Raw genomic sequence first — 25,913 nt, 5'->3', positions numbered from 1 at the left:
ATGACATCAAATAAAGATTGCAAGCCCAAGGACAATACGTTTGCTCAGACAGAATAATTTCAGTCAAACAATACTCGGTGTCAGGAATGACATTACCACTTACACTGAGGACCAGGACAGCAGACAGACACGCTCACGGACTTAACAAGGAGCAAGCAACTCTGTTAGCTGTGGTTCAGTCCTCTTAGTATTGACCATGCTGCCAGGAGCGAGCCTTTTATGTAACAGAAGTCCTCAGTTATCGTAAAATGATGATCGCGCGAGATGCTCGTGCCCTTATCACTTGAAGCGAGTCCCAAGAAATCCTGAGACTCTCCTGCACCTCCTGGATCGAGTACAATGAAGCCCTGTGAACCTGGCTCAGAGGCCACCAAAGTCAGCAGGGGCCAAGCACCACATGAGGATGACAGGACATTTATTAACTGATTCTGTGCCCCTGTACCGCCAACCCCAAGCACTGAATTGTTATTAGTCCCTAAAAGCTACAAGGATGACTTAACATTCTTAACCTCCAAAATTATGAAAAAAATGGTTTTATTTGCCCTGGCACCTGCTGTAAGAACTACCACTTTCAGGATTTATGTGTACACTCTTTCCTCTTCATCCGCGAGGCTGTGATTTTTTTCTCGATGTGAATCAAAGTAATAATCTCAAGTGCTCGTATGACTTCTGATGTCACCCTGACAGCGCTGCGAGTTGCCATCACTTCAAATCGACTTACGGTAGCCTTCGAATGCGGTCGAATGGCTGCCTCAGAAGAAAATGATGTTGCTCTGACCTGCTTTCAGAACCCCAGCACGGCCCTGTGCCACAGAGAAGCCACAGCAGGGGACCCCCGCGCTGCCGGAGCGGCCGGGCGAGGGAACCGGCCGGGCGAGGGAACCAGCCGGGTGAGCTCCGCTCTGCGGGCAGCCACGGCAAACCTAAGACAGACGGATGCTGCTCCCCGTAACCTCACTCGGGTTCAGCTAACTCGAAGCCGCTGTCAGCAGCAGGAGCCAAGGCGAGTGTCGGTGCGGGACCCGGCTCAGCGACGGCTCCGACAGCCGGCGGTTGGTTCGCAGCCGCGGGAGAGCGGTGGGATGCTCCCAGGAAGCGCAAGTACCGCCTCGCCTCGCCTCGCCTCGCCCCGCCGAGAGGGTATTCCCCCTGCAGCGCCTCTGCCCCCGGGGACGGGCCGGCTCCGGGGCCGGCGGGGGGTGGCGGCTGCTGCGGGAGACCGGCCCCGCCACCGGTCCCGGCCCGGCCCCGCCCCGCCGCCGGACGTTGCGCGCGCTCATTGGCTGCGAGCGGCCCCGTGAGCGGCGGCGAGGGGAGGTGGGCGCGCGAGCCCCGGGCGGCCGTTACCCCGCGCGAGGTGGCCTCGGCCGCCCCCGGCGAGGAGAGCGGTGGTCCCTGGCCCTCGGCCACCGCCGGCACCGTCCGTCCTCTCGGTGGCACCGGGGCAGGCGCTTCGCCGCGGCGCTGGCGGCGAGAGGCTGTTAAAATAAATGCGTGTCCCTGCGGCAGAGCCCGGGGCGGCTGCAGCGCTCTTGGTAGTGCCCGCCGCGGGCGGGCTCCCTGTCCTGCGGGGCGGCGGCGAGCCCCGCCGCCCCTCCCTGAAGGGCTGCGCACCAGGCGGTGAGCGAGGGTCGGGGCGGCCGCCCGCCCGGCGGGCAGAGCCGTGCCCGGTTTCGGAGGCGCCTGCCAGGGCCGGGCGGGCGGGCGGGCGCCGCCGGCAGGCAGGTTGAGAAGCCCGGGGCCGGCGGCCGGCACGGGGAGCCCTGGCGTTGTATTGTTCTGCCTGACAGATAACGTGATCTTGGCCAGGCAGGAGCGAGGGGGCGGAGGGGCCGGGGGAGGGAAAAAGAGGAAGCGGCGGGAGGGGAGGGGGAAGGAGGATCCCGCGTCCTCGGAGGAAATTCTCAGGACGGGAGGACGCGCGGCTGGTGCACGGCAAGTCGGGACTGGCTCTCCTGGGAGTTCCCTCGGCGGGGAGGGGGAGGGAGAGCGGCGGTCTCCGCCGGCGGGGAGAGGCCGCGGCTTCGCCCTCCGAAGCCCTGCCTCCTCCTCCCTGCCTGCCTGCCTGCCTGCCTCCCCTCCCCGCCCGCACGGCGCACCTCTCCCCTCGCCGCCTCGCGCGCACACACGCACCCGGGCGGGCAGCGCCCATCACCCCGCGGCCGGGCGCTGCCGGTCGCGCCCCGCTCGCTCCCCGCCGGCGCGCGGGGGGACCCGGTGACGTCACGGGCGGCGCGCTCCCCGCGCTCGCTCCGCGCTCGCCGCCCTGTAACTTCTGTTCTGGGAAGTGGTGCCAGGAATAGCCCGGCAGATCTGCCTGCAGCGCAGAGCGCTCCCTCCCGCCTCGGCCAGGGCGGGCTGCGGCTCCCGGGCCTCCGCCTCTCCCCCGTGCAACACCAGCCCCTCCGCCACTGTCAGGGTGATGGTGATGATCCTTTCCAAAAAGAGGGAGAGAAATGACCTGCCTTAAGATAAATGCGTGAAACGGGCGCCCCTCGGCCGCTGGAGTATCTGTCTGTCTTTATATATAAAAGAAGCACCGCGAGCCACCTCACTCCAGGCAAGCCCTTAGCAAAGGAGCAACAAGAGCGCCCGGCGGGATCAGCAGCAGCAGCAACAACAACAACAACAACAACAAGGGCACCGGGAGGGCTTCCCTCCTTCCTCCTCGGTGACTTTCCAGGTGAGCAGCAGCGCCTGCTGCGGGCAGCCCCCTCCTCCCTGCCCGCCGCCCGCCCGTCCCCTGTCACCGGCACCAGCTGACAGCCGCGCCGAGCCGCCGGCGGGGGGCGGCTGCCGGCGGCGGGGGGCACTCCGGCGGCGGGGCTCGGGTGCGGGGCCGGCTTTCGGGCCGCGGGCGGAGAGGGCACTTGCCGCGCGGGGGGTCTGACGCCAGCGCTCCGAGTGCCGCCGAAGCGACCGGCGGTGCGGCCGCCGCCGGGCACCCCCGGCCCTGGGGCTGCAGGGGTAAATGGAGGGCAGGCGGCGGGAGGCGCGGGGGAGGGCGCCGGCGGGGGAAGCCGGCGGGGCTGTAAAACCGCCGGACCGGTAAGTCACCTCTGTGGCGGCGGCGGCGGCTCTGGGCGCCGGCAGTCACCGGCACCGTTCCCGGGGCACCACGACCGGCGGCCCTTCCTCCGGCCCGGCTCGGCCCGTCCCGGCGCCCCGCTGAGCCGGCGCAGGAGGGGGCCGGGGCCGGGGTCCGGCCTTTGTCGGTGACACGCCGTTAGGAAATGTGGGGAATACCCAGCTTGTAAATGTATGCAGATGAGGAGCAGGCTGCCTTGCGTAATCCCCTCCTGTGGCGGGGAATGGGCATGGTCACCGCCGGGGAGAGGCGCCCGCGGGGGGGCCGCCCCGACGGGGTTCTCTCTGCGGCCTCCGGCGCCCTCCGGGGGGGGGGGGGGCACCCCGCGGGGGGGGGGGGGGGCACCCGGGGCCACCCGGCGCGGCGGGCAGGGCGCCGAGGGTAGCGGTGTGCGTGCGCGTGTATGGGTGCGTGTGCGGCTCCGGCTGCCGGCACGTCCCCGCGGGGGGCGCTGGGGGGGTCGGCGGGCCCGGGGGCGTGCGTGTGTGCGGGGAGACCCGCCGCCGTGCCGGGGGTGCGCGTGTGAGTGCGTGTGCGCGCTGCGCCGCGGTGACTGTTCCCTGAAGTGGGTGGGACGTTGGCCCGTTCCGGGAATGTTCCATGACGTGTAAACGCCACAGGAAGGGGGTTAACAAGGGGCTCGGCCGGGGCCGCCGGGGCCGGCCCTCCCTCCCTCCGCCCGCCGGCGGGGCTGCCGCGGGGGCGGCGGCGGGCGGGGGGCGGGCGGCGCGGGGGCTGCCGGGGGCACGGTCCCTTATGTAACGCGGGTACGTGTGCGGCCGGTGGTGATTATGTAAGCGGCACGTCCGCGCCTGTCGCACAGGATACCTCACGCCGGCACCGCCGGCCAGCCGCGGCGGGAGGCAGGCAGGCAGGCAGGCAGGCAGGCAGGGACGGACGCCGCGAGCTACCTCTCCGCGTCCCCGCCGTTGGGGGGAAGCGGCGCGGGGAGGGGGAAGCCCCGGTTTAGCCCGGGTGATGCCCCACAGCCCGCTCCGACCCGGGGCTGGCGGGCGGGCACGGCCTTCCCCTCTGTGAGAGGGAGCCCGAAGTGAGGGGAAGGATGACGATGTTTCTGCTCCGGGTGATGCCCTGAAGAGCTCCGGCCCGCGCGGGGGGGTGGGGGGGGAAGCCGGCGGGAGTCCCCGCCGCCTCAGCCCGCCTGGCCCGGGGGCTCGGCCGGCCGCCGGCGAGCCCGCCCTGTCTCCGCGGGCAGGCGGCCGGGGCTCGCCCCAGGGCAACGATAAAAGTCCTCCGAGCTTAATTTCCCAGAAAAAGAGTTCTCTGTTTTTCTTACTAGTTGGCAGTAACGGTCAGGCGTTATTTTGAGGGTTGGTTGTTGTTTTGGTTTTTTTCCTTCGTATGGTAACTGCAGAAATTAGACTTGTACTCAAACATTAAAGGTTTTTTTATTACAGTAATTCTTGAATGTCCTTTTAAAGGAATAGAAATACTAATGAGCTTCAGCAAAAATATTTTACTAAATAATTTCCCTTCTCTCACTTTACAATGAAGTCAACTTTAATATAAAGCCTGTCTGGTTTTGTGTGTTATTAAATAACATAGGAAACATTTTATGCCTATTTGGTCAAGGGTGTTACTTTTTTTCTTTTACCCTAATGAATCTATACTGTGAATTATTATGAAAGAAGTAGACGAAGTGGTTGGGGTGGCAAAAGCAAACCATTAGTTGGTAGGTCTGTGTTATTCTACTCCATGGAGCTGTGTGTGCTCTCGGTTCCTTCTGTTCCGTGTTTGCGCAGCTCCTAGCGCAAGGGGGCTCCGGTCATCATTAGGCGTTCTAGGGACACGGAGTAATTACAGTAATTGCTAAATTAAAAGAACTACTGGTCTAACAGGGTACAAATTCAGTGGGCCTAGTTTTTAAATTCTGTTGTTGTGAATTACCACTGACTACCAGAGGAATTTGTTCCTCGGGTTATGAGGACACTGCAGAATCTTCAGTATTTTGATAGTGAAAATGATACGCAGGCATGCTAAAAAAAGTACATCTGTTTTTAAAGATAGGAGAGTCTCTGCCTGTTAGGTTTGCAGCACGTGGACATATTTAGATAGATGACCTGTAACCTCGGGGTTATATTTATTTACAGTTAGATGTTAAATCTTTCCTTATCCTTCCATTCAGGCCATACTTCTGAAACTTCAGGTATGAATTATCTGAAACTTTCTTCATTATTTTTTTCCTTTGCCTCGTTTTTCAAAACAATTGTTAGTGTTGTAGATTAGGCTGAGAGGGTTTTTTCCATGTGAGTTTTAAAAAGTTACTACTGTCATCTGTAAATGCATTTAAGGCTACTGTGGTTTTCAGCTGTGAAAGCCAGCAGTGGTATGGTACAAAGTCAAGGTGTCATTACTTTTGTAGATAGAACAATGCAAATTTTTAATGTTTTAGAGGCTATTGTGTTGACATCATTTTCCAGTGGCTATTGGGTATAGCAGGCATATGCGTCCTGGCTGAGGTGGTGTGTTAAAACAGCGCTGCTATGGCTAAGAATAACGTTGAGCAGCACTTGTCCCAAAGCACAAATGTAGAGGACTCTTAATTGTGTGTCTAAGTCCAATTGTGTGGCAACAGTGCAGAACACTTCTTTACAAAGGCAGATTTTTAGATTCTCAAGTGACTAGATTGCCTCATATGTGAGATCTGTTTACAAACCTTCTTGTTACTATGAAGACAAAACAGAGAGCCATATGCATTCATGTGGTCCTTGCTGAATAATGGTACATGTGTCTGCTTGAGCGTTTGGCAGTATATCATGTTTAGTTTATGTGGTGGCACCCTACAAGGCCATTCTTTTTTGACTTTTAACTATTTCTAATACCATTGGCTGGCCTTAGTTACATGAGTAAACTTAGGACACTGGTCTGCATGTTTGTAACTCAGCTAGAAGTTTTTTAAGCAGGCAATTTATTGTTCAGCATTTTGCCAAACTTGTTTGTTTATTCATTTATTTAGGTGCTTGTTTTTAAAATAATTGAGGTGAATTGGATTTAAACAAAAGTGAAAGTAATCAGTACCATTTTGCGTGTCCCTCTCCTCATTGTTTTCGAGTCATCAGCAGGGGCAGTTGCTACTTTTGAAGTTTAACCATGTCAGGTGAGGTAGTGGGAATATAGGAGCTGTGTGTCTGGCAGAAGTGGTTTATTGAGCTAAATACTGCAATGCTTACCCATCAAAGACAGAATGCTTACTATTTAAGAGTATTGCTGTAGGTGGAAAGATCAGTTATATGACTTGTACTCTGAAAAATAGCAAGCTGTCTTTCAAATCTGGGTATGGTGGGGCTTTGCACCCCACCATATGGTATGGTGGCTGGTATGGGCGGCTGTGGCCGCTTGTATTGATAGCTGTCCATCCAGCTCTGTAAGTAGAGCTCAGCACGTACTACTTCCACACAGTTCTCACGTAATTCTGCATAAGAATTCCAGGTAAAATCACCAGAGCTGAGTACGAACTTTCTCTGACTCTCTCAGGTCCTAACATAAATCAGGCCCAGCAACAGTTGGTTCTTCTTGTCAATGGCCTTCATGAAGGGTAAAGAGGGGAAAATGTTTTATCCATCTTTCTCGTCTCCATCACTGAGAAGAGGTGAACCTGACAGTGTGTGCTTTTAAATTATTGGTGGTCCTAGGAGGAGGAATACATTATTATTAGATCTGATGGGTTAAAGTCTTCAGCAAGAGTTAATTGGTAATACTGTTGGGAGCTCCACAGAAGTGTTGAGTGCAGAGGCTGCATACCTTTGTTATTTGAAAAAGGTCTGATAAGTTATGAGGAAACTACTTTAAAAATTCTTTTATTTAAAGAGGCAGGTTATTTTTTCTTAACAGATTTCTTAAACAGCATCTCTGAAGTAGTGCATGACAAATTAAAATAAATATTTTTTGAAACTGGTTTTCTCCTGTAATTTAACTGTGGTTTTTTTCCCCCTCTAATATAAGGAACTATCTATCAGTTCCTGAAGAAGTAAAGAAACAGCAAGGGGAAGCGTAAGCTAGATGGAAAATGGAGAATAGTATTTTTTACTGGTGTGTTTCAGTCAGTAATTTTAGATGCTACATTTAATTAAAGTAGCAAGGGATTACCACAGAAGAATGACAGTTTGAGGCTGACTGTGCCATTTTAATAGGAAATAGCAGCTTTGTACAGTTTTGTTTCTCTTTTTGGGACTTTTTCTGTTATTTTAAACTCTTTTTTTTTTTTTAAGACTTTGCAACAACCATTCCGTTTCAGCAGGAAATATTAAAAAGCAATTCATTTGGGCCATATTTTTATTCTCAAGTGAAATTAGGACTTATAGAAGTGCTGGTCTGACAGCCTGAGAGCAAAATTCCATTGTAAGTAGAAGTATTAGAAGTTTTTCCATGATAACCAGCTAGTGAGCCTCTACTTGTACCTTAAGAAATCATCAGTGAATTTAAAGAATATGTTAATCTCTGGAAACATCTGATTTTGGGCTTTTTTTTTTTTTTTTTTTTGTTGAAATAGCAAGTGAGAGAAACCACATACTTCTTATTTTAGCATTCTGAACTTGTGTTCATATATTAGACAATTGACTTGTACCCTAACCACTTGTTCGTAGTAGGTTGTCACTGGTAAGGTTTGCCCCCAGAAATCTCTTTCACAAAGCTATGAACGTGGAAAAGGGGTGAGAGGGTATGGGTAAGGGTAGGGGAAACAATCTGATGCGATGTTTCCAAATCCCCAGTGTGAAATAATCAGAAGACGTAGAAGTATCATGCAACTTTGCCTGTCAAATTAAAAGTCTCTTGCCTTTTTATTGTCTTGTGATTAATTCCTCACCATCATTAATATGGTCTAAACATAAAAGTTTCTTCTTGCTCTGAGGAAGTTTTGTGGGTTCTGGGTGCTTATTTGCATTTGTCTTTCAGGCACATTTTGTACATTTCCAAAACGGTCACTCTCTGTTCTCTGTATGGCAGGGTAGTGGCAGTGGAGTGTGGACCACGACTGTTTATGGTCACAACATTGCTTGTCTTTCTCTTGTTTCCTTGTTCTGCCCTGGGCATGCCCCTCTTACTGTTTCTTGAAACTAAATACTGCCTTTTACATGTGTTGTGGGTTTTTTCCTCCACTTTCTCTGGATGGGGATCTTGGGGCATACCTACCAAAAAATGCACCATTTAGATGGTAATATTCTTAAAGTAATACAGTGTACCAATGTGGATGTGATTACCTGACATAAATTCCCCTGGTACATGGTTATGCTGATATGACTGGTTTGTATAGTGATTATATCCATTTTTCTGAGTTTGTTTATGCGTATTCTACCTCTGTCAGTGTAGACTTGGTCTCAGCAGAAAAGATCTTTCTGAAAATGACATAGAAACCATAAGTAATGTAATAATGTAGTTGGTAATGGGTTTATGGCCACTTCATGCACACATGGGTTTGTTTTGTTGCACCTCAGTTTGTTTAACAGAAAATTGTTTTATTGTTTTGGTTTTTCTTGTGATTGACAATTCTGTCCTAATACACTTACAGAGTCTGAAAAATGCAACTCTAATATACAAGAAACTTCAGCCTGCACAAAAAAATGTGTAAACAATATCTCTGTTCTTAAGTAAGTTCACTTCATTGCAACTTAAGTAAGTTGTAATGAAGTGCTGCACCTCTGGCTAAAGTGTTTGATCTATGTAAGCTGCCAAAAGAGGATAAGAGAAGACATACAGTATTTTTTGAAAGGCATGCTTTAATTGCTGTTGTGTCATACAGGAGGAACTCAAGGTTTGATTGCTACAGAAAGTTTCTTTTTTAAGATAATGGTTTATCAGAAGTTCCATACAAAGGAAAGCAGTTAGGTAATTTGCATGTATATTTCAGTTTAATAGAAAAGTGAACACTAGAGGAGCTAAAGGGAATTGAAATCACAATGTCGGGTGACATTTCAAAGGTTATGCAGTAAAGTGGAGTTTTGACCCTCTTTAGAAGAAAATGCTCATGAAAAACCAAACAGAAGAAAACCCCAGATTATTTTCTGTAATTCATAGTGAAGTTTAGACTTTTTTGGCTACAGAGGTTAGTATTGCTGCTGGCCTGATTGGGCTAACTTAATCCTCCCTGCCTACCCAAACCCTGGTGGTGTGCCTGGAATTTGGCTCTGCTGGGCTTGGTGGTGGACTGTCAGAGCTTGGATGCACTCCACATCAAATAATTTATGAATATGGAGTAATACTGGATGTTTTCTATTAAGCAATTTAAAAAGCTGAAAGAATTGTCCAATTACAGGTTGTAGGATATGGTATAATCTCAGAGAACTTAGTAGAGCAGAATGCTTAATTTTGTTGAAATAATATTATTTAATGAGCAGTTTTCCCATAGAGTAATACCTGTGCGTTGGCAGAAAGGAGCTTTATGTTTAAAAAAATCTGACAGGACAGGATCAGGATTATCAGAATTAGTTTTATTAGACAGTGGGGTTTTCTTTCATATTGACGGTTTTTTCATTCAAATACGATAAATGGCTCAGTCTCTGTATTTATGTATTTTGTATTTGTGGTTTGCATTAAAACAAAGCACACGTAACTAATGTGTCAAGAAAGAGTAGCATGAAATAATAACTGGGGTTACCCTTCCCTGACAACAAGACATGATGCTATTTAGAGGAAAAACTAGTTTAGACCAAAGTCAGTATTCAATGGAGACTAGGCTGCTGGCATCTGTTAACAGTCTTCATAGCTCAGGGTAGTTCATTTTGAGTGTAGTCTGTTCACAAAAGTCCTAAAAATATGTGGAGTTCCATGTTCCTTGTCTTTCAAAGACAGCTAAAATAGTTCAGTTACCTAGAAAATATATCTTTCTGTGCTCTATTGTCAATTTATGCAGGGTTTGAGAGTGGTTTTATTTCTTTCTGTAAGAGCATTAGCAATGAAAAAGATGCTCTGGAGAGTAATGTAGGCCCCTGGTTAACTGACATCTGTGCATCCTTGCAATGTTTGACTGAGTCCTCTCTGACACCTGTGAACACTGATTCATCTTGAGATTTGAATTTCTAAAACTATTGTGTTAACATTGCAGATGAGGGAATCAAGTACGATTCATGGTCTTCTGTAGCAATAGATTAATTTTGACTTTTTCCCATTTAAAGTCAGTTATGTTTATGAACACAGTTTCTGAAGCTGCTTATGACAGGTTTTCCCCTGCATTGGTCTGTGATAAAATAGTTCTTCAGTGAAAAAGGCATTTATCTTTGACCGTTCATTCATGGACTTCTACAACCAAATTCCCTGTTTAAGTCAATAAAAGTTTCTGCACTTTGATAAAGATAGGATTTAACTATGAAGTTTCAGACTATAAAGTTGGACATCTTGATGCTGTGTGGTGTGATAGTCTATTTTGATCGCTAGGAGAGGTCATGGTACTAGGATCTTAAAGAGATTTTGCTTTGAAATGTCTGCAAAGCTCTATGAATATAATTACTTCCAACATTCTTAGTAAAATTGTGTCAAACAGACCTTGCAGCCTGTTCCGTAATTTTGTGCATGGTTCTGCAGTACTAGCAAAATTCCTCTAAAAGCAGATATTTTTTCACAGTGCTGCTTGGCTAGAATCTTTGTTTTATTAAGGCTTAAATAATGTATAAGCTATGTGTATTTAATTTTGTGAGGTACAGCTGAATTTTGATACAGGCTTAGCAAGATGTTACTAATACATCTGTAGAAATTTGTGATAAGTGTAACGGTAAGAGTCATTTGTATAATATGCTTGAGTAGGAAATTATGTTAGTGAAATGATGTTAATGATGTTAGCGTGATGTTAGTGAAATACAAACTCACAGGAAGGTGTTTGTATTTGGCATCGCTCTAGGTCTAAAACAGTGTTGCTACCTCTGCAGTAGGTTGGCAGGGTGGCAAAATGTTGGGATGGAGAGGACAGTAAAGTTAGTCTAGTAAGGTATCTGTCATGTTTGATATGTGTTGTTACATATTGTTCACATCTTTTTTTAGTTTTTTAATCTCTGATTTACTTAATTATCAATTAAAAATACACAAGTTGTACTCACCTTTGACCTAATTTATCATAGTGGGTAATGTTAATTATTGGTGAAAAACTTCAGAATCATCCATGCATTAGTAAAACTACTACATAATTGGCAGTAATTAGTAGGGCAGTGTTGAGTCAGCTGTGTTTTTGTAAAGGAGTAAGGCTGTAAGTTGGAACTGATACACAGTAGTACGAAGGCTCCCACAGCACCTTCCTTTGGCATGAGTTGTTACTGACAGGACTCTGGTCTGTGAAATGTCAGGAGTCAAAAGGATGACATGTAGTACTTCATTTTTTCTGCTTTGTTTTGGCTCAGCTCACCAATAGTTGAAAACTGTTACCCTATAACTGTTCAGTGATTCCTTTAAATTAGTTAGTGATCTCATTGTGGACAAAAAAATCATCACTCTGTATGTTGCTCTTACGAACAGGCTTGGCAGAGAGGTGAGAAAGTACTAGACAAGGAAACGGAAGCATATCAGATCCTCCAAAACATCTCTTTAGGAGGAAGGACAAGGTGCGTTTATACATCAGCTTTGAAAATGCTTTTTTTTTGCTTCTGGGTTGTACAGATTTCAGCATCCAGAGGTGATAAACCTGAACCTTCCCCGATGGTGGGTTGCCTGGACACATTCACTTGTAAAAGATAAGTGTACTAGGAGAAGAACTTCTGCTGCAGTTTTGGTCTGTGTCCAATATGTGATGGTCTATAGTGATGTGTCTGGGGTCTTCGCTTGTTCTTCGGTAGTAACAGCAAAGTAGCTTTCAGTAGATATACCCTGACTTTCCTTCCCTTGCTCCCCAGATCACCTTCTGCATGGCAGGAGAGAAAAAGACACATGGGATGATGGAGTTCCTTTACGCACACCTCTCCAAAGCTTCAGTGCAGCATATTTTCCACAAATGGAGTGACTGAGAGAAGTGTTTTAATTTTCTTTCTCTCACAGCCTTAGTAATTAAAGAAGAAAATGAGGATGCTAAATACACATTTTTGGATGTATGCTGGTTGAGAATGAAGTCTAGAGGGGAAGATAAATAAGATGGGGAGGGGAGCTTTGAATATTACTGACAGTGGATTATAATTGCCTACAAGAAGTTATTTTTATCAGATGAAGTCTCCCTCTAAGTCCTCAACCTAAAGAATTTTAGTACTACAACCTTTAAAATCCAGTCACAGGTCATACAAGCACGTCTTGATGAGTAACTAAGAGCCGATAGAAGGCACCAGCTTGGATTCACTGGTAACATCCTCTAACTTGTGTCATTTGGCATCTCCACAGATAATTTACATGCAATATACAATACCTTCTTATGTTGCTCAACGCTTGCAGGTATTTCTCTTTACATTTACTTATGCACTGTTTTGATGTAATGTAGTATCATTTGATCCTGGTCAATAGTTGAACCACTTAACTAGCAAGCAGGGGAATAAATGAAACCAATTTTGACTAACTCTTTCTCAGTCAAGTGGATTGTCTGGCAAGCCAAGACTGTAATGAATACATTTTGTGTCTATTTACAGACTCATACACTAGAAAACACAGAACAATGCTTCCCAGTTTCACTATATAATTCAGACAGCGTCACATCCAGATGATGGAATTACACCTGTGTTTTTATCTTAGCCAAAAAAATGCATTTTTGGCTCTGTTTTGATGTTTTCCCATAAAAATAAACATTACACCAGAAAATTGAGGGGTTTTGCCATATTGCATGAAGAAATATTTAAGTATAAGTATATACATGCACACTTAGGTACTTTTATGTGATCATAGCTTTTGCACCCAGTCATGTTCTGTCTCCTTCACAGTACGGTATGCCTGGAATAACTTCATGAGAGCTCGTGGTTGCGGGTCTGGCTAGTTTGTCACTGAGAGGAAGATTTGTCCTAGATTCTATGTAGGTTCAACTTCTGCTATTATTTAAATATCACAGAAAATATTTTAAATAAACTTATTTGCATTATTTATGTGTGAGTATTAGCATTTATTTCATAACTGTGTACATAGATGCATATACACAGCCACATTTGGTTAAACAGGTAAAAAATCATATTAGTTCTCTATGATGAATTGCTGTGGTTTCACTTTGGTGCAATGGGTATCAGAATCTGCCCAGGTGATCTTTCTCAAGTGTTACTCACTGTTCCTGGTACATTGCTGATAGGATGATGCCAGCAGAGTCAGTAATGGAGCATGGCCCATTTTATTGCCTGTGAATGAATGAGCCAAGGTCATGTCTTGTTGCACCCTGGAGATGTTTGCCTTCTAAGCTGAAGCACTTTGAATTTCTTTTATATCCTTTTGTTTCTGAAGCACATAATCACATCACTCTTAGTCTAGCTGGAAGGTTAAAGGATCGTTTCTGAGGTCCTGTCATTGGTGGTTCATGACAGTCAATTTGCGTGTCGTGCTCATTAACCCTCACCCTTCTGGTGGGACGCACGCTTCGGCGCCATGGCTGAATTAGTGGTGCCAGGTCTCGTGGCTGTAGGAGTGTGACCAGAAAGGCAATCCACGAACAGCTACCTGTGTAAATAGATTATGTAAATGAAAGATATCATAAAAAACCCCCACTTGCATCATGCCAACACTTGTTATCCTGTTGCTTGACCTTCACTTTCTGTGGTGTCAAGTGCACAACCATCTTGCCCTCATCTCACAGTTTTCTAATCAGTGCCCCAGAGCTGAGAAGATGACACCAAACTGTGCTCAGCACAGCTTGTGTTACTGTTTGAACTGCCTTTTCTCTTGTGAATAAAATGAAAACTTTGTCATTTTGGATAAAATCCTGACTTCAATAAAAGTGCAGAATGGCAAGTTGTTACTGATTTTTTAAAATTCTTTTTCATGAGGCCAGGATTTTGCCATCAGCTGTAGACAGGGCTTGTACTGCTGAAATAGTGTTCCTCGTGACTGTCTCAGCCTATAAGTGGAAACCTCCAGCATGCAAGGTTTGCTCTTCATTGGATATAGTAACACTAGGTGAGAATATTGGAAAAACTGTCTACATGGAAACAGCCTCTGGATACTTCAGGCAGAGGAGATATAAAACAAAAGGCACTCTCAACAGAAGTGATTGTTACATTGCCAGATGGTATAAGGTAATTTGGAAAGAAAGAGTAAAGATGTATTATTTACCCCAAGGTGCTTTCATTCTGATTTGAATATAAAATGTGTGAAGTCTTAGGTACAAGTGTTGCAACTGACAGTGGCTTAGAGCTGTGGTTTTAGGTTTGTTGGTTTTTTTGTAATTATCACCCATCTGAGAAAGGAACTTGCTGGGTTCCTACGGGCATTGCAGAGCTTGGAGCCTGGACTGTACCTTATGTGTACTGTATGCTTATCTTCCCAATGAAATCCTATTATCTGGATTGGAACTGCTTGTTAAGATGCAAGAAGCTTGCATTTCAGTTTGTGCATGATGTCATTTTGTTGTTTGGGTTTTTTTTAATGAGGTCTGATACTTTCTTGTTTCAAGTGGCATAATTCAGAGATTTTTTTTTTCCTGCATCTGGTACAGTTCAGCATAAAAAAAGACACAAGAAAACAATATTTACAATGGATTTGCAAGGTTCTAGTGTGATGTTTCATTCTAGTGTAACCTACCTGTCCTATGTATCTAGCCCTCCATCTGAAGCCCAGTAGCACTGAACTGAATTGGCTTATGACTGATAACTGGGTTTCTCTTTGCACTTTCCCATATTTAGATGTAATTTTGAAAGACTTCTGCACCTGATGGGTTGATTAGAGGGGAGATGAGCTATTTTCTTTTTTTTTTTTTTAATATTACAAAAGAAGGAAGAAGAAAAAGCCCGTATCAACCAAAGCTTATGACATGATTTTAGAATGCATAACCTTGGGCAAAAAGGGCCAGTTATTGGAGTAGTTTCTTGTGTAACCTAATTGTTTGATAAGGATCCTTGCCTGTTTAAGTTGTTGTTGGTTGTTGGAAACATTCCATTTCTAAATTTATGCCTTACTGCATACCCTGAGGTATGTGTACAACCCACTGCAATTGCACACTTTATTATTTTATTAATGAGAGCTACGATAATGTCTTGGCTCATGAATTCCCTCCAGTCCAGGTATGGTCTCCTAATTGCCCAGGGTTCTGCGATTCCATCACTTGTTCCGGGGATGGTGATGGAGAGCAAAAGCAAAGCCTTTACAAGCATGGTTTAAACAACTCGGACCTTGTCCTAAAGCCTGTGTTTGGTGTGATACGGCAACCAAAGGCTGGAAAGGTAGGGTACCTTTTTAACGCACACCTCACGAATAATAACAGAAGCAGTGAAAGTAAATTCTTACTACATAATCCCGAGTACCTGAGACTTTGCCAGCTGGAAGGAGAGGGACGCACACCTTAATTGGCCTTCCTAACCATAACAGAGCATCCCTTAGTACTTGTTTGATCTGGGTCTCTCCTGCCTGCCTTTTTGCCCAAGTGGCTGGAAGACTCGCACCTCATTTGCTGTGAGGCACACAACAGTGAGCAAGCATCTGGCACGCAACAGCAGCTCCTGTTTTTAATGAGCCTCCGGGGTAGCAGGCGTACTGGGGTGCCCATTCCCATGTTCCAGAAACTATTTCTGTGTGCAGAAGTAGTACAAGAGCAGGGAGCAGCATCAGCGGAGGTGTGGTCTGTGGAGGAGTTGGGGAAATCCAGTTTACTGCGTCTGTAACTCTGGAGACAAAACTTTCCCGTAAAAAGCCGTGGCAGAATACCACAACCTCAAACAACTAGCACTTGCTCCTCAGCGCTGCCTGGCTTTACTGGTACACTGTAAACCTCTGACCCTGGGCTTGCAAGATCTGGGGAGTTCTCCGAGGGCGTCGTGGCAGCCCTGGTCCCCCCAGCCTGCAGGACATGGGGACGGCGAGTTCCCACTGCAGGCTGCCTCCTTACTCTGGTGGCTGGAACGGTTTTCCACAGCTTCTGAAACTGCTCATTACAGTGCTTGGCTCTTCTACAAGGGCTTTTCAGAGCTGTAGCCCCTGTGGCTTGCTGCAGCATGGTTTCCTGGTGGAACAGATGGTCTATTACGTAGAAAGTTACTGTATTTTTGTATCACTGATTTTTATTTATATTGCTGTTTATCTCTTTTTTTTTAAGTGGGCATATAATGTCACTGCAGAACTTGTTGAATTTGCCTTTGATATATTAATCTTTATATTTGTGTATGTGTGCAGTATTTTACACTGAGTAGTGTGTGCTTTCTGAAGTTTTAGTGAACAGATTTTCATCGTTTGAATTGAAATTAGTTCAAAATACTGTAATGGAGAAAAAGCCTATGAAAGAAGATCTTAGAAAGGAAAAGTAAATGTCGTCTTAAGCAAGCTTTGTACTCACTGGAGTACAGTTTCATTTTTAAGTCAGTCGATGTGTGTTCTGTATCTAATCCTTGTTTTTTTAATTGATATCATCTGGTCAATTTGAGTGAAAAAGCTATTCCCATAAGAAAAATATTTATTCTAAATATTATTGTTGCCTAGGATCTTGTTGAATTCATGACATACAGAAGCAGTCAAGTTGATTTAATATTTTTAACATTTTTATAGTGTTTTCTCATTGTTTCCATGAAAGCAATTTCAATAAATATTTTAGCAATTGCTTTTGGTTTCTTGAAATTAGGTTACCTATTGTTGAAAACTGCAGGTTCTTAAACATGGGTTTCAGATCTGCTTTGTCTTGATTAGACATTTGAAATAAAACATAAACACTTGAGCAAGCCCCCAAACAAGGGCTTACCTTCCCTCCCCCCCCAAGTAGTTTCCAGGACTTAATATATTTTGTCCAAAGAATCTCTATGAGTTGTTACTTACAAAAGATGATGATAGGTACAATCACTTGGGTTCCGCTTAGCCAAATCACTTTCATATTAACTTTTATTTTTATGTGTATATATATTATTATATATACACACATACATAGATATTATTTTATATATATGCACATAAATGTATGTATGTACCTATATATACATGCACAAAACACACGCGTATACTCTCTCAGAGTATGCACGCACCTGAAACGTATTGGATCATCCCGTTTAAAATGCAAGGTTTATGTTTTCATCCTAAACCTGGTCCTTACCACATAATCGCAGCAGTGTTTTTCTCTTTGCAATATAGTGTTTTCCCAGTAGCTTCTGAAGGGGAGGCTGTGCATCCTCATGTCTGGAGACCCCCCGAGGTACATGGGGGGAGAGACCAGCGCTGGTGGCAGAGTCCTCCTGGGGCAGGAGAGCATGGCATGGGGCAGCCGAGCGCGGTAGATCAGAAGATAGCCGATGGGGGACGTTTCAGGAATTTCCAATTGATGCCACTTTACTGGTGGTTGGATTCTGTCCTTCAGCAATGAGCAGCCTCTCATGCTGCATCCCGCGTACTGCCATATTTAGGCTGGGTACCAGGTTCACGGTGAAAAACAAGCCCCCTCAATTCTGTTTTCTGCCACATATATTTTTGAAGATAAATAATTACTTGCTATCGGGTGTTTGGCAGTGTTCTTACAGTACTTTGAAGGTTTTGTCCCCTTTTTCCTTCTCTCAGGACTACTTACACTACTCACACTCTTCGCTGTGTATGATACGGGCCAGATTCTGATCCAGCACCCACATCTTTAAGGGCTGGATTATAATCACTTTACTCTGAACTAATCCAAGCTATCTTTGCTAAAGTTAATGCTTTTTTGTTTTGATGCAGAGTTAAAATCTTATTTTCTTCCTCAGATCGTGATCATGCACTGCAAATCATTGCCAACACCAAAGACTCATTCATCTGCTTTTTTTATATTGAAAAGAGTCCTGATGATTAGGGCCAGACTGACAACCTGCAGGATTAAGTCTTAAAGCTAATGAAGCTAGTACTGCTTCTCTACAAGAAGCAGTAGAGGTTTCTTCGTGTTAACTGGGCAGTGAATCTTCAAGATAAGTTGTTTTTCAAAAATTTACCTCTAAAGTAAAGGGTAGGAAACAACCAAACCAGCTCATATCCTTACAGAAGAATATGTTTTTAAAAGTATATCCAAAATGTTTAGTTTATAAATAATTAAAAATATTATCTTTGACCTTCTCCTAGTAAAACGAGCAGTTTTGGTAAGCCAGTGGTATTGCATATGTCCCACAAAAGATACGATTTCTTAGGACTCCAGGACACGGACTGGTGGTCCCCTAGTTTCAGCTCTAATACTCTGAATTACTAGGGCTGAAAGGCTGGCTTCAGTTCCTGGTGTGACCACAGGGTGGTTGTTGCAGAAACATGGCAAAAATACTCCTCCTCAGCTAGTGATGGTAGTATGAGATGAGAATCCAGAAAAAAACATTTTCCAAACTCTGCGTAACTTTTTTCATTGAGGTTCATTGAATTAAGTGCCTCTATTTGAAAATCAGCTTCTATTGAGTGGATCGTGGCTACCCAATCTGTGTCATTCAGTGTACAGAGGAGGACTGTGGTGTCCCGGACACCAGAGGTTGTTGCTGGGACGTGCTTATTTTGGAATCACTGTATTTATTGCTGTATTTTGACATGCTGTTCAGAGATTAACCAAAATGTGTCTAGAAAGTGTGTCCTGAGAGTGTAATGTAAGCCTGTCCATCCCCCTGCCCCAGCTATAACCAAACAATTTCCTATGGGTGGTTGTTCAGACTGCTCTTCAAAACTTCCAGTGGTGGGGACTCTGAAACCTCCTGGATGGTCTCATTTACATTCTTAAGGATGCTTTCCATTAAAAAAGTCTAATGTTTAACTTAAGAAGGTAGTAATGGTGGGTAGGACTGCAATCCAGGTTCTCTCTACACTTGCCATGCAAGTATACTAATGATTTACGTAGGGTCAGATGGACAGCCTGTGAGACAATCAGTTACCAAATGCTGAACCCCCACATGCCACTGCACAACTCCTGTGCCTTCACCCTTTTCCTTAAGCTGGGCCCTTATCTGCTTCAGAATGGCAGGGGTGAAATTGAAAAGGCAGCATCTGGATTCGCTTTGCTGGGTTGCCAGCCATATCTGACAAGGGAATCCTGTAGTTTTACCCTCTAGTTTTGCCCCAAATGCATTCACAAAACATGTTTTACTCCATGGGATCAAAAAATATGTAAGGCTTGATTTCCAGATGCTTGCAGAAGCATGGGCGGTAGCGAGAGCTTAGTGCATTTCTATATTGTAGTAATATTCTTACACAAGCTGTACAAGAAAAATAAAAGCAGCATGGCTCCTGAGCAAATATTGTTTCTAGTCACATATGATACTTTGCAGCTGAGCCTGGTAACACGCTGCTTAGCTGTTTTGCTATGCAAGTGCAGAGAGCGTTGTTAGCAATAAAGCCACTGCTGGTTTCTCCTCCAAAACCTCCCTCCTTGCAGTGCATTGGAAATGACTGAACTTTGGCCCTCAATCTGCTGACACCCTGAGGGAGTGTAAATGTAATGACGTCTTTGCTTGTTTCAGCTGCACAACAGGAAACGCTCATGGCCTCCCCTTCTTCCTGCTCTGAGAAAGTGCTGCCTTTTTTTTTTTCTTTTTTTTTTTCTGCCTTCCCTCCCTTCCCCTGCAGTGGAGCGGGCTGAGACCTAGTTTCAGGTCTGGGCTCAGCAGCCAGCCGGTGCTCGCACAGGGCCCCCATTGCTGCTGCCTTCCCGCCGGGGCAGCCAATACCCTCCCTATTGCTCTGCTGTGGCCGTGATGCCAGAAATACGAGTGTTTTAAATTTTTTTTTTCCTTTTCCTACTGGAGAAGTGACTGAGAAGAAAATACAGTTATGTGGCAATGGCTTGCTCCACAGAGCATGTCACTGGATACAGCTCAGCTGCAAAGACCAGGATGGTCAGGTGATGATTTGCCTTGGGGAGACCACATCACTCGCATAATATAGAGGACACACTGTCAGGTGGGCATTGAGGGATCCGGGAATACAGTCCCGAGAGTGCTGCATAATGCTGAATATACAGGGCCTGAACAGATTTCTTTGCCTTGCTGGAATACGGAGGCTTGCTTCTTGCAGAGCATTGACAGGAAACCTGTTTAACCCTCTACGGCTGCTGCTTTTACACTTTGTATGCAAAACAGGGATATGAGTAAGAATGGTTATTGAGAAACACAAGCATTTTGCAGCTAACTCAGGGAGGAGGATTTAGTCTCATCAAAGTCAGCCAAAACATGAAAGCAATACAGCATTCTTGCGAGTGAAGTTAATTGGTTCAATATTCAACTGTTATTCTCTAATGATTGGGGGCCGGGTCACTCTTTAAAAAAATTAAATGCATATGCACTAAGGAGTTTGCATTTTGTGGTGTGAGAAGCAGCACTGAGTAGTCTAGAGTACAGTATCCTGAATTTGAAGATATAATTAACTTTGAATGTAAACAGTGCTGGTGCAGTTGCTTATTCATTTGTTTAACATTGCATAGGCATATTATTTGAGGAGCAGCTTTTGTCTGTGTTCTGTAATAAGCAAGTTCTGGATTTACCTCATTAATCTATCACACTGCCTAGCTAAATAACTGTTGTTTTTAACAAGCTGGAGTTAGGTAACACGAGTCGTGCATGGCGAGATGCTTGCAAGCAGGAAAGGCAAGATAGGCAAAGAAATAACAGCACTCAACTTTTAGTGGAATAGGACATGACTGGGTTTTGAAATTAAATACTGTGTGTTGGTACTCTCAGCCGTACAGACAAGGTCCAGCTATTCCTTATGAGGATGTGTCTTGAAACAAAGTCTTGGGATGGGAATGTTTAACAGACAGAAGAGTGAATTTGCTCAGGCATGTGCAGTCCTTGGAGGGTTTTGCATATGTGCATGCCAAATTCCACCCCCCCCCCCCCCCCCCCCCGTTGTTTTTCCTCTGGAGAAGCACTGTAGAATAATAAATGGGAAAAGTCTCTTAAATGGGACTGATTTCACATGTAAAAGAAAATAACTCGATGAGCTGTGATTGCCCCTATAAAGTGTTAAAAGTGTTATATAAATCTCTTTTCTTCTTTTAAATATAGACCCCTATAGGGTCATTAGGCAAGTATACACTACCATAGTCCTCTGTCTCAAGAGACTTTACAACCAGTTTATGGAAAAGGGGAAGCAAGTAGTTATATGAATGCATTAGAATAAAAGCAAATGATTTTAAGTTAAATCTTCCTTTAATAATATTTCCTTGACAATTTTCTCTGCTGTTAGTCAGTTTTCATCTTCAAAGTCATGCTGAGTTGTTAAGCCTGGGATAACCTTTTGCTTTGGTGGTGCGGATACAAATATATAATAATAATAGGAAATAAAAGTATGAGAATAACAGGTTTTTAGGAAAGGAGTGGAACTAATGACTTCTTAGCAAAGGAATGGTTCAGTGGTCCTGAATTCCCCTTCAAACTGTCCTGCTCTCGTTTTGACCAAATAATTCTGTATTTTTCCTTCCTTTCATCTATAGATGAAATAGCTGTAAACTGTACCGTAGGGTTATTAACTACTGTATTTTGAGATTTTGTTGTTATTAAAAACAAATACTAAAAATTAGTGCTGATATTTATGGTCTTCTTTTATATACTACCATATGTGCATATGCACATAGTGGCTGATGATGCATTAGTGACAGCTGAGATGTTACAATGAGAAATACTTACATCAGTAAGCTGCTTCTATAGCTAGCACCATTGCCAATAATCTCAGCACGGAGAAGAGGAGATGAACAAGCACAGACGGAAACATGTATTTTCTCACACAGGAGGCCATTCAGGTCATGGCCAAGGGATGTCGAAAAGACACTATAAGGAAGTGGACAGTGTTGCTCTCATTATGTCCTTATTTTCCAAACAAATGCAGGATTTCTCTTGGACTGTCAGTGCAACATCCTTCAGAAGGAACTTGCTTTTTATGAAAACTTAGGTTTCAGTCTTCAGGATAATTTTCATTTATCATACTGAGTTGACTTAGTTTGGTGTAGTCATGTGCTACTGTTACAGTGGCAGAAGCTTAGAGCTGGGCACATGAGTAGTGGCATATAAGGACACCAAGATCTTGTAGGTGGAGAAAGACCTTTTCCTGAATCTGCATGATTATAACCAAATATAGAGTTCATCAAATGCTTTCTATTTGTATCCACTCCAGTACTCTCTACTGTTGATTCCATAGTGGTTGTTGGCTGGCTAATAGTAACATCCTTTCTGCAACTCCGTGGTTTTCTTAATGCAGATGAATATTATGCAGAGGTGTCATATAAAATTGTTGAAGTTATTTTGCACACTGTCAATAGTAGCATGGGTGCACTTTTCTGATGTGGTTAATTAGGAGGGTTTGAGTGTACCTTAACCGATCTTACTTGAATTTCTGTTACTCTTTTGGATGAGAAGTCTTTGTGGTTTTGTTAAGAGCCAAGACATGTAAGGCCAGGAGGATAGGAGGGGGCACCGTGGGGCCCATGGGAGTTTTCACCCCACATTGCAGCAGAGCCTGTGGGACGGGCATAGCTGCAAAGGGGGTCGTTGCGGCTGCCTGCTGCGTTACGTCGTACCGTGAGAGTCTGTGCCTGCAGGCTTGCCTTCGCTGCGGGGGGGGGACAGGGGTGGGCTGAGGGCTCTGAGCCGGGCTGGGGCAGGAGCCACGGCAGGTGGGTGCTGCTGGGCTCGGCACCCGTGGGCAGCGAGGGCCGTTCTCCGGCTGCTGTGGGAGGTATGGGCTGTCCTCGATTTCTGGGGGAATTTCTGTTGGAATCAGTGTGATGTGAGTGAGCAGAGTCGGACGCGTATGTGACTGCTAGATGAAAGGAAGTAATTGCTGTGAGTGGCACTGATGCACGGGGGTGTATCTGTGCATATGTGCAGGCAGCGGCTTGCTCAGGAGTAAACTCTCGCATCCTGAGCTCCTTGAATAGATCTTCAGAGGTTAATAGTCCCGGTCATAACACTCTGCAGAGAGGGACTTCTTGCCCTGCAAGTTGCTATACACAGTAGTTCCATTTTCCTTGCTTTTCTTAAAAGCCTGTATATCTTGTCTGTTCAGACCCTGAAGTGTCTTCAGGTTATCAAGTTGTTCCCATATTGCAGCCAAACTTGAAATAATTACCAAGTGAGTTTCACCATTTTTGCCAGCTAAAAAAAGTGAAATTTAATTTACACCAATTACTTAACTACATGAGATGCTCGGCATGAAAATCACTAGGTGCAAATTAAGTTTAAATAAGTAAAGGAGAAAAATGTCGTGCATTACATTTTTCATATTTAATGTCCTATTTGTATTTCATTACCAGCCCATCTGCAACAAGACTTCTCTTAGCAGATTGAAGCATTTTTTCAAGAATAAAACCAAATGTACAGTTAGGCTGATAAAAACAAAGTTTTAATCTGAATAGATTAAGACGGGAGAGTCTTAATCAAATCTTCCCATTATTGCAGGCTTGCTTTCTCTTAACTCTGGTTACACTACGTGCCTTGGTATGATCTGCAGCCGTGCAATAGCCAAGCTTTCTCCAGATTGTCTTGCTGAAATACGAACATTTTGTAGCCTCCCCAAAGTTATCGTGTGTGTGAAATCAGCCCTTCGGAAATACTGAACTCTGTATAACACATATCCTGAGCGGGTACGTGGTCTTAGCCCTTTGCCAGAGGAATGGATTTCAGAGCGTTTGCCTGGTTCCTGTAGTTGTGCTTGTTGCAGAGCTGCTACCCCGCAGCCTGTCCCTTGTGAACATGCCGCTGCTTCGGGAGAGACAGATCACGAGTCACGATGGCTCCGCTGTTTGTGGGGATGAGAGGCAAAAGCTTTTGTGCAGTTGTAGACAAGGCTGGCCGTGGGGGTGGCTTGAAGGCACCATCAGTCTTACCGAGGTGAGTTCAACCCCGTAGCGGCGTTGCCATGATATGTGTTTCTTTGGGAGCACCAATATGACATGCTTTTGTATTGTAGAGAACTTGTTTCACCATCCAAAAATATGTGTGCTGTCTTTCTTTACCTCAGCTGACCCCGGCCTTGAACCTTCCCAAACTTTGGGGATGTTTGTAGAGAGACTTTCCTTTGTGAATGGAATATGTAAGCGTGGCATGAAAGATTTGGTTTATTTGCATGGAGCATGCTTACTTGAGCAGTTGCTTTCCATAGTGCAGTGCTTGTAGATTAAAATTCTTTCTGTTGTGGTTGTGCAAGTTCAATTCCTTCTGCAGCAAGGCAGTTTTGATGGCATACTGCAGTGAGGTGCCTGGTTGCATTAGTGAGAAAGGAAATTTTTAATTTCTGCTGATGTGTCATTCTTGTCGATTCAAAATGGTAATGACAATTTTTTATAACCAATTTTTAAAGATCCTCTGAAAACTAGAATAACACTCCCTGCTTCAGTGTATATTTTATTTCACCTGTAGAACTGCTTTTAATTCATGCATTTGCACTTGGAATTTGAACACTTTGTATCGAAACTAGAAATGACAGTGTCATATGCATGGAATATACCTTTTAGTTTATGGTGACACGTTTTACTGTCTGTGATGTGTGATCACACAAGCTCAACAGGACACAGCTGACTTGGCGTATTTACTGTAATTCTCTACCTAAGGAAATACGGTCTAGTGACTAGCAAGCTAGGCAGGGACTTAATACCCATAGGTTCAATTCCTGGTTCTGCTACACAGTTCATGAGTTTGGGGTAAGATTCACACCACCTTACACTGATTTTCATATGAATTATATTCATAAATATGAGTTAGGCACAAAATACTGTTGTTGTGCAGTATTCTCTTTGTCAGTTCCACTTCCTTATTTTAAGGCGATGTCCTGTAGCCAGATGCTGTATTCTGCTATTGATCCATAGGGAGCCAATAGGGATTTTGTGCTAAAACTGACTGTGGGATTTGAACCTTAGGGGGTTTTTTGGTGCTTTTTTTTTAAGTGACCATTCTCAGAGCGATCAATAGTTGTGCTATTTGCTGTGAGCACCTCTGCTCACAGTATCTATGCTATTAAAGTTCATACAAGTCGTTGCAGAATTCAGGCTACTTGCTGCACTGGAGTCCAGTTCTGTCTCCTTTACTTAAGAGTGAAAATAGCCTGACTAAGGTACAGTCAGAAGCTAAGGCATTAGAGAAGGGCAACATGCATGGACCTGGATCCAGAGGTTAAATGCTGTGTTTTGAAGAAGAAAGGGTAAATTTTCCTCCCAAACAAATTGGTAAAATTCAAGGTGGAAATTTGTAATGTAAGACATATTGTGGTGAGTGTTAGAGTGAGTAGCAGCTTTGCAGAGTGGAGGGAAGAGATGCTTCTGCTGTTGAGCGGATGCATGTGGGCAATGCAGAACATGCCGTTTTTTCTCTGGCTTTGTGCAACTTTGTGAAATTTGCATTTTGAAGTACCTGGGCAATTCAAAGGGTAACTGCCTGAGCAAAGCCTTGCACATGATAGCTATTGAGAACACTACAAAATGTTCTGGGGTCTATGGGGCACACCAGCACTTCCTAAACCAGCAGAGTGCCCACAGGGATGCTCTCAGCCTCATGTGTGCTAAACTTTTGGGAGGCGTGAATCAGCGCGGCATCATGGACAGCCCAAAAGGCACCCTGATTTATGCTGGGTGATGATCTGTCCCTCTGTGTCTGAAGAGCGTATAGTAGCTGTGGTTTTCCTCCAGATTTGGGATGTTGTGACTGAGCTCTGTAAACGTCCGTGCTGGCGGTGGTGGTGCTCAGGAGACCTGCAGATGGGGCCGGTTTTACACAGTACACGTAACCTTCACCACGTCCACTCACTAGCAACACGCACTTCTCACTAACTGACATTTCTGAGAAAATGTTAATCATCATTGCTACATGCACAGGGCTCGTGG

The 25,913-nt window shown here is 45.1% G+C and overlaps 1 protein-coding gene across 5 annotated transcripts in view; it reads left to right on the top strand.

The window, feature by feature from the left end:
• The first annotated feature begins 1,873 nt into the window (after positions 1-1,873).
• Positions 1,874-25,913, top strand: part of HIVEP2 (HIVEP zinc finger 2) — a 141,632-nt gene continuing 117,592 nt past the window's right edge. For 3 of the 5 annotated variants that reach the window (XM_075748274.1, XM_075748272.1, XM_075748268.1), the window contains exon 1: positions 2,015-2,683. The gene's annotated coding sequence lies outside the window, so the exon portion shown is untranslated. Of the gene's footprint in view, positions 2,684-4,804; positions 5,256-25,913 lie in introns of those variants that run through there. The other 2 variants (XM_075748275.1, XM_075748271.1) reach the window with 2 other exon arrangements.

This window comes from Balearica regulorum, chromosome 3 (assembly GCF_011004875.1).
Source record: "Balearica regulorum gibbericeps isolate bBalReg1 chromosome 3, bBalReg1.pri, whole genome shotgun sequence".
In the NCBI taxonomy this organism is placed as follows: Eukaryota; Metazoa; Chordata; class Aves; order Gruiformes; family Gruidae; genus Balearica; species Balearica regulorum.
Note: the sequence above shows the minus strand (reverse complement) of the source record. Positions and strands in the feature narration are given on the sequence as shown.